This window comes from Canis lupus, chromosome 34, assembly GCF_011100685.1.
Source record: "Canis lupus familiaris isolate Mischka breed German Shepherd chromosome 34, alternate assembly UU_Cfam_GSD_1.0, whole genome shotgun sequence".
NCBI classification, from domain to species: domain Eukaryota; kingdom Metazoa; phylum Chordata; class Mammalia; order Carnivora; family Canidae; genus Canis; species Canis lupus.
In genome coordinates this window covers 17,759,664-17,768,303 of record NC_049255.1, presented here as the reverse complement: position 1 = coordinate 17,768,303, position 8,640 = coordinate 17,759,664, and the positions used below count along the sequence as shown (strand labels likewise).

Here is an 8,640-nt window from a genome sequence, read left to right as displayed (position 1 = left end):
GTTTTAAGATGTGGCCTCCACAGGCAGGAAGCCAGGCCAAGTGTATATAAATTGCTTCAGCCCTTTAAGGCAAGAAAAGAGTTAAAAGCAGCACAAGGTAGAACAGGACACCCATACTTGGTTTCCATACTTTGGAAACATGCCCATCCTTATGCCGTCAACATTTTCTGTAATTATTTTCTTTTTGGATCCTTCGATATGAAGTGTTTTCTTTTTTGAGATTTAATTGACATATAACGTTATATTAGTTTCAGATATGCAACATGATTCAGTATTTGTATATATTGTGAAATGATCACCATGATAAGCCTAGTTCACATCCATCACCACACACAGTTACAATTTTTTTTTCCTTATGATGAGAACCTTGAAAATCTGCTCACTTATCAACTTTCAAATATGCAATTCAGTATTTTAATTTTGGTCACCATACTATACATTTTATCCCCTGACTTATTTTATAACGAGAGGTTTGTACCTTTTGACCCCCTTTACCCAATTTGTTTTGTTTTGTTTTGTTTTGTTTGGGGAGTTTTGGGGGTTGTTTTTTAGATTGCATATATAAGTGAGATCACACGGTATTCCCTGACTTACTTCACCCTACATAATGCCCTGAAAGTCCATCCATGTTGTTACAAGTGGCAAGATTACCTTCTTTTTTATAGCTGAATAATATTCCTGTGTGTGTATATACCATATATTATATATATAATCTCACCGTTTATTTATTCATCTGTTAATAGACCTAGGCTCCTTCCATGCCTTGGCTATTGTAAATAATGCTGCAGTGAACATGAGGGTACAAGTATCTTTTTGAGCTATTGTTTTCATTTCTTTCAGGTAGATACTCAGAAGTTCTCTTTTTAATTTTTTGAGGAACCTCTATACTGTTCATAAAGTAGGGTCACTTTCAAGATGGCAGCCTGTCTCTGCTTGAAAGAACCTGAACTAGAACCCCAAAGAAGTGATCTTAGTGCTCTTGGGAGCCAGCATGGTGGTGACAACAAAAATCAGAGGCAAGAATTTCTTCTCTCCCAAGAAAGATGGAGCCCAAGAGATCCAAGTTCAGGCCACGTTGTCGGCCACTGCTCCCAGCTAGAGTTTCTCCCTCCAGCATTCTTCTGGGTCACACTTTGGAGCATTTCTCTGTTTCTGTGTGTTTCTTTTCACAGAAAAGACATTTCACTTAACATGCCTGTAAGAAAATAGGACCAAGACTAAACCCTGAGAACTTCTTCCTCCACCATGAGGGAGAAGTCCCAGGAAAATGGGCTGGGATGCTTACTGGGACCTTCAGAACCTGTCGCCCTGTGGATGCTGGATGCCATTTGTTGTCTGTCTGCCAGCACTGCCTGGGGTTCCCACACCAGCCGGTTGTGCTGCCAGGGGTCCTGCTGGAGAGGTGGGTGGGCAGGCAGGAGCGTCACACAAGATAGGGTCTGTTCCCTGGCTGAACTAGGAAGAAATGTTTATCCCTCACCTCTGGGCCTCTAATGAATTCCAATTCAAGCCACACAGGCCTAGGAATCCATAGTTTTAATCATTTCAAAAACTAGCCCCACTCTGGGTAAAATTACAATGCGCAAGAAGCTCAATGGAGCTTAAAGGCCACAACCTCATTATCATTTCATTAGACTCACATTTCAGCAAGATGGAAAGAAATGTTCTCACACACCACCCCCTCCCACGGCTCTCCTCTCCTCCCCCAGCCCTGTGGAATAAGTCTGGAGGACAGAGATGGTTTACAACAGCTGTCAGCTAGGAGAGCCACTGGCCCACTCCCATCATGCTCTCTGCCCAAGGAGGAAGCGTGCGGCGCAGCCGCCGGGAGACCTCAGCACAAATCAGCGCAGATGCCTCCCAAATCAAGTTTGCGACCCTGCAAAGTTTAGTAAAAACAACCCCCGCTGTCAGTTTGGTTTCTCACAGCTGGAGGGGTCAAGTCGTCAACACAGTGTAAACCCAGGCCAGCAGAGCCTTGTCCTGCCCGGGCCCCAGACGCCCTCTGGGAAGCAAAGGGTTTGAAAGTGTCTTAAACTTGCCTGGTTTGTTTATTTTCCAATGTTTAATGATATTGTCCATGCAAGGAACAGACCCCCAGCTCCTGCTAACAATTAAAGAGGTTTTCTAATTTGGGAGAAAATGTGATTTAAAAAAAAAACGAAGAGAGAAAGAACTTGCGCAGGAAGTAAGACGAATAATTCACATTGAGAGCACACCTGCAGAGAAGTGGGGGGAGGCCTGCAAGGACCCAGGTTGGACGGGGAGCACCTGGTGGGAAAGCTGTGGGGCCGGAGGGGGCCTGGCCATCACCTGACCCGGCCATCTCGGGGCAGGCTGGGACGTGGCTGCTTCTCTGCTGTCGCCTTACCACCGCCCCGTCACTGCGGTTTCACGAGTGTGCCTTGGATCTGTGACCCCGGTGTTTACAGGCCTCACCATCTCGTAAGCCCAGCTGGGTTCCCAGCAAAGAAGTTACCCATTTCACTGCTGCTTGCCCCCATCTGCCCTAGGCTCACTCTGTGGCTGGCAGGACTCTTTGGGGGGGTGCCCCGCCTGCGCCTGTCAACAGGCCGTCATGGAGGGTGCATGCCGTGCCTTACACACAGCCCCGGTCCCTTGCTGCAGGCGTGCCCTGTAAGAATGCTGCTGCCCAGGCCCGGCACCTTGTCTCAAAGCCCCCCAAAAGGGTGGTGCTGCCTGCCTGGTATCCTCGGTGCACTGGCACCTCATGGTGTCCTGTGCCCTTCCTTCCCCCTCTGGTCACACCGTGTCACCTGGACACCAAACAAGCCTGCCTTCTCTGAGTCCTACAGAAGAGGCCCTATAAAAAAAATGCCCTTGGCTTCTTCTGAGGCCTCTCTCCCCACAGGGCTGAGATGCTAGGGTAGATAGAGGCAGGGGTGCAGTGAGGTGCACCTCCCTCCATTTCCCTATTCTTCCCCGTACTGCTGGTCAGTGCTCATGCCCCAGGCTTCCCCCAGTCTAGCAGGCATATCTGAATCCCACAGCTAGAAATGGTCTAGGCTGGAGTTGGGTGCCCTCCTCCATGTTCTCAGACCACTGGTCCTCAACCTTGGCTGCGTATGAGAATCACCCGGGGGAGCTTTTTCCATATCCTTTTGCCAAGGCCACACCCACACCAAGAAATCAGAATCTCTGGGCAATGGTGATTTTTTAAGCCTTCCTAAGGCGGTTCCCATGTGTAGCCGAGGTCGAGAACCACTGCCTTAGAGGAATGAAAAGAAGAAGAGCGGAGGAGGTGGGGGTCAGGAGGCAGCGAGGGAGGACAAGGCCAAAATTGGGAGTCCTTTTCCTGGGATGGAAGGGAGCTGAAGCAAGCCAGACCTGGTGCCACACCCCGGGACACACACTGAGAAAACCCAATGAGTCTTTTGTCAAACCTGCCAGTGACTCGGGCTGCCGCTGTCAGTATCTCTTTCAGCTGAGTCAAGGTACTGGGAGAGTCCAAGAAGACAAGTGCCTTCAGACCTGGTGGCATCCAGGCCTGGTCTGTGGCTGTGGCGGAGACAAAATCCTGCAATTGCCAGGGCATCGGGTGAGCTCTGACCTAGCCCGGGGTAGATTTCCAAACTGTCCAGGACAGCGGCCCATTGGCCGTCCAGAACCATGTAACCAAGGCCTGACCCGCACTAGCTAGGTGCACAGAGTTGGTTCATTCATTCATTCATTCATTCATTCATTCTTCCACCCATGTTCGTTCGTGTGTCCATTTGTCTATTCGCTCACTCACATCTGAGCATGTCAGAGCTGTGTGTAAGGACCCCAGATCCCATATGCAGCCCAGTGGTTCCCAGGCTTTGTTTTTAGCTGAGGAATGCTGGTTTAAGTGAAACCGTATGGAAGCATAAACAAATACGAGGCAAGCTGCTCTGGTGAGAGCAGGACAAGAGGCCCTGGGCCTGGCCTCTTCACCGCCCTCCTCCAGAGGGGGCTTCACCAGATTCTCCTGATCAAGGAGAAACAGGGTTTGGAAACCTGTCCTCTTATGGGGACACTGAGGCACAGAGCAGGATGGGGCCTTGCCCAGAGTCATACAGATTTCATGGAACAAACTTTACTGCACGAGCTGTGAGGGGAATACAGGGCTGGGTAGGATGCAGCCCTTACAAAATGGAGAAGCTTACCTATATAATATATACCTGCACCTTGGATACTTGGAACCATTTGGTCCAGTTTAATCTGTAGACCCACCTCTCTTTGTTTTTGGCACAAAGCCCTTGCCAGCATCTTCCTCAGTACACGGCACTTACGGGGAGCTGCAACCTCGTCCTCCAGCACCTTCCAGGCCTGACGCACATTCAGCATGCCAGCACCCACTCCAGCTGTCCCAGTGGTGTTAGTGGGTATTAAATATTTTGAATATCATACTTGGATTCCACGATCAGAGTTTCCAAAGAATAAGGACCAGACAGTAACAGAAAACAGCAGTAACTAGATTCAACAAAGCCCGCCTTCTCACTGCAATTATTTGATACCAGATCCACCCGAGGTCTTTCATAAAAAGGGGAGACCGTTTTCTTCATGGGGTGATTTCCACTGGGAACTTTCTGGGGTGAGGCCTTCTGAAGATGCATGTTGGGCACGGGTGGCTAAGCTGTCTTCTGAGATGAACCGAAAGGACACAGTGCCTGAGGACCGAGATAGTCCCGAGGCCAGTCTCCAACCTTTCCACTGGCCAGCAGGGTTATGTGCGCACAGGACAGGCACCTATCGGGCTTGGAGTCATATGTGCAGTGTGTGCTGTCCTCCCAGGAACTGCCCTCAGCTGAAGGGACCTAGCTGTCTTGCCTAAGTGATGCCTCTTTCCAGAGAGGTATAATGACTCAGCCCCCTTGCCTTGATGGGGAAACATCTTTGAAGGGCCACCCAAGCTTTGGTGTGCCCCATGCAAGTAGCTGAGGCTTCTTGGCGACCCCATGCCATATAACCTCTCCCTCTGCTCGGTCCTACCAGTCCCATGACTCCCTTATAGATGTTGTCCCATGAGCATTCCCTCCATTAATCTTCTGCATTCAGGTCTTCCTCCCCAAAGTCTATTTCCAAAGGAACCTGACTCTCAGAACCACACATCCACAAAACAGGGGCGATAATCCCTACCTCGCAGAGCAATTGTAAGGGTAACGTGAGCTCATGGTTCACCTGAAATTTCATCTCTAACATTGTGCCTGGAATATAGTGAATGATCCATGCACACTTACTCACTTCTTTCCTCTCTCTACTCTTTCTTCCTCCAAGTGTGTTTAGAAGTTTTATTATGAGTGTTTTCTCTCCTCTGAGGGAGACCTCTAGCTCTCTGTTCATTGGCAGAGCAGACGTGATCGACATATTCCACACCCAGTAAATGTCCAATCCCTTCTTTGTGTTCAAGTGTTCTGCATAGCTGTGCTCACCTCTCATACCAAAACATAAACATAAACACACACACACACACACACACACACACACACACACACACGATTGCAGAATTCTGCAATCTTTGAAGCTTTGCAAACACCCAAAGCTTCACACCATCACCACAACACACACAATCCAAGAATTGCTTGTGTAGAGACCTATATAAACAAGTGAGACATCCCAGGAAGGAAAGATCATTTCCTGGTGGTGGAATCAAGAAGGTCCTCATAAAGGAAGTCACATTTGTCATAAGTTTTGAAGGGTGAGTAGAAATCCAGCAGGCAAAGAGGGTAGGAGTAGATTTCTAGGCCAAGGGAATGGTGTGGCGGTCAACTGTGGAGTTGGAAAACACAAAGCATGCCCAGGCAAGTCCTACAGTCTTGGCTGAAGACAGGGTTTTTCAGAGGAGGACGAGGGGGAGGAGTCAAGCGTGGGAAGATAGTTTGGGATGTGATTGGGTGGGGCCTTGAATGCCAAGCCGAGACTGGAAGTAATGGGGTTCCACTATTTATGAAGGTGAGAAGAGCTTTATGAAAATCAGTCATGGAGAGGATTGAATGGGAATGACACCAGAGGACAAGAAATCAGGGCAGAGGCTGTGGTAATAGACAGCGCTAGTGGGGACATCTCCCACTTGGCAGGGGCATTGGTGGGTCAGGAGGGCAGGAGTCCCAGGGTGGGATCCTTGACCTCTTTTTCAGATCACCACTACTATTAAGTCCTTCAGGAGCAACTGTGCAAATAACTCAGCTCCTGATCTTTGAAAGGCAACAAGTGAGCTCGCTCCCCAACAATTGTTTGGGGAAGTGAAAGAGGAAACTGACCTCAATATAATGGTGCCTGACTCACTGTTTCTGAGTGACCTTGTGCAGAACTCTCTGAGCCTGCTGCCAGTCACCTCCTGTGTCCACACCTTATCTCATAGGAATGTAGACGGTAAAAGGGAGACCCATGCATGAAACACCTAGAGAAACGTCTTGAAATAGGACAGACCCAGCTTTATCCCTCAGTCCTTTGTTGTAAGGCCCTGAGCAAATCACTACACCTTTCTAGGCCTCAGTTTCCTCATCTATAAAAAGATGATAATAACTATCACCATCTATTTGTGGGATTTTTATGAGATCAAATAGCCTAATAAACCTGAAGGCACTTAAAGTTCTTTGGAAGCAGGTGCTAAAGACACACAAGGATGTAATTGTCAATGCTGTTATATAATTGCCCCCACCCCTGTAGCCCTGTCTCTCTTTTCCCTGAAGAGTCCAAATGCTGTTTATGGCATTCTGCTCTTCATGAATAAATCTCAAATGCCTCCTCTTGTTTCAACTGGGCCTTACACCAGAAGGCTCCACAGATACTGCTTACCTGAAAGGGACCTTGAGTCAGATCCTGCAAAAGCCAGGAGGAGAGGGTTTGGCTGAGAGTACCTGGGGAAGGTGACGAAAAGGGGATGAGTCACCACCCCTCAGCAGGGAAGCTGCTGGTGTCTTGATCAGGGCCAGGGAAAGGCAAGTGACTCAAGGTGGGACTTTCTGGGCATGGAGGAACTATGATCACTCACCCCTCCAGTTCCTTCATCTACTTGCCTGCATCGACCCAGAGGCCACCTCCCACCCAGTCCATGAAATCTAACGGTGTAGCCAATGCCAATGTGACTCAGCAACCATGTGACCTAATATTCCTCATCTGTAAAATGGGTCTAATCATCTCTGAGCTAGCGGCCTTACAGGGCTGACGTGAAGAGGGTCCTCTGGGCTGAGGATGCAAGAATGCTTTGGGACTATAATATGTTGTACCAAAGTAAAGGGCTATTTATGGGGATTTTTCAAGGCTATGTTATAAGACAATTTGTTGCCTGGTGGGGGGGATGATGGCTGGAGGCTATGAGAGAAGCTGTGGGGATCCCAGAATGTCAGTTCCCTCCAGACCCGAAGTTCCAAAGCTGGGTAGAAAGTGTCTCTTGAATATGGGTGTCCAACAGAATCTCTCTTGGTGTTCTGATACAAAGCAACCCCTCAAAAAAAATCCCCAAAACCACAAAACCAGGACAGTATGGGAGTCACCATCTTCCAACAGCCCATGGCTTGGCTGTTCCCAAGTGTCTTTGGACTCTCTGGACAGAGGCATGGGGCTTGCCAGGGACAGTGACACCCATCCACCCAGACTACAAAGGAGCATGGCTAGGAGATGACAGTCTCCATCTAATTAGGGAGAAGTCAGAGCTGAGCTACCAAGAGGCTAAAGTCCCCTGCCCAGGGCAGGTCTGCCATCAATGAAGAAAGGGAGATGTCCTCAGCAGCAAAGTGCCCAGTGCTCCCAGGGCAGCAAGCATCCAGCAGGAATACAGTCAAGGCCAGAGGCAGGGCCTGCTTGATGTCTCTGGCTTGGACTCCTCCTCACAGGTGGGCTGGGGAGGGAGAGGAAATAGGTTAGTGTTCTCCAGGAGAAGTAGCCTCAGAAGACCATTTTCAGGTTCTTCATGAGGGTAGGACAGGGTTGATGGATTGGTGAGCCCCAAAGACCCTGAGCAAAGACAAGTTCTCCAATGTTCCAATGTGGAGAAGGTTTGGACCATCAGAGACTCTGTCCCTGCCTACTCTGACTTTAAGTGTTCCCCAGCCTCACAGGATTTCCTAACTCATTTAGTTAGGAAATCAGACTGTCTGTATTCAAATCTCAGGTCTATCACTAACCAGCTCTGGGGAACTTAGGCAGCTTATTTAACCTTTCTGGGCCTCCACTAACTCATCAGTATTTGGTGATAATAGTAGAACCTACCTCAAACCCTTGTTTTAAGAATTAAATATATTAGAGGGCTCAGCATAGTACTTGCCACCCTCTCGCAGTTGGCTCCTTTTGCTCCTTTTGCAAGACAGAGCTTCGGATCTATTTTTTGAAGACCTTCTTCCCTCTCTGTTCTGTGCCTTCCTCCAGAGTGGCACTGTCCCTTGTCACATTGCTCTTCTCCTGACTTCATGGTCACATCATAGCTTATGTAAGCTCATGGGACAAGCTGGCCACCATTCATCCTTCTCAGTTCTTAGAACCCTCAGTTCTCCACCTGCTCAGGCTTGAGATCCTTCTCTATGAATCTGTGTTCCTCTCATCTTTCAAAACTCTGCTCAAAACTCATGACCTTCGGGATCCCTGGGTGGCTCAGCGTTTTACTGCCTGCCTTTGGCCCAGGCCGCAATCCTGGAGTTCCGGGATTGAGTCCCACGTCAG

General features: G+C 48.8%; 1 long non-coding RNA gene across 4 annotated transcripts in view; it reads right to left on the bottom strand.

The window, feature by feature from the left end:
• Positions 1-1,521: 1,521 nt before the first annotated feature.
• The window catches only part of LOC111093862, a 49,024-nt gene continuing 41,905 nt past the window's right edge, over positions 1,522-8,640 (bottom strand). For all 4 annotated transcript variants that reach the window (XR_005383806.1, XR_005383805.1, XR_005383807.1 and 1 more), the window contains one exon: positions 1,522-7,822. This is a non-coding gene — a long non-coding RNA (uncharacterized LOC111093862). The remainder of the gene's footprint in view (positions 7,823-8,640) is intronic.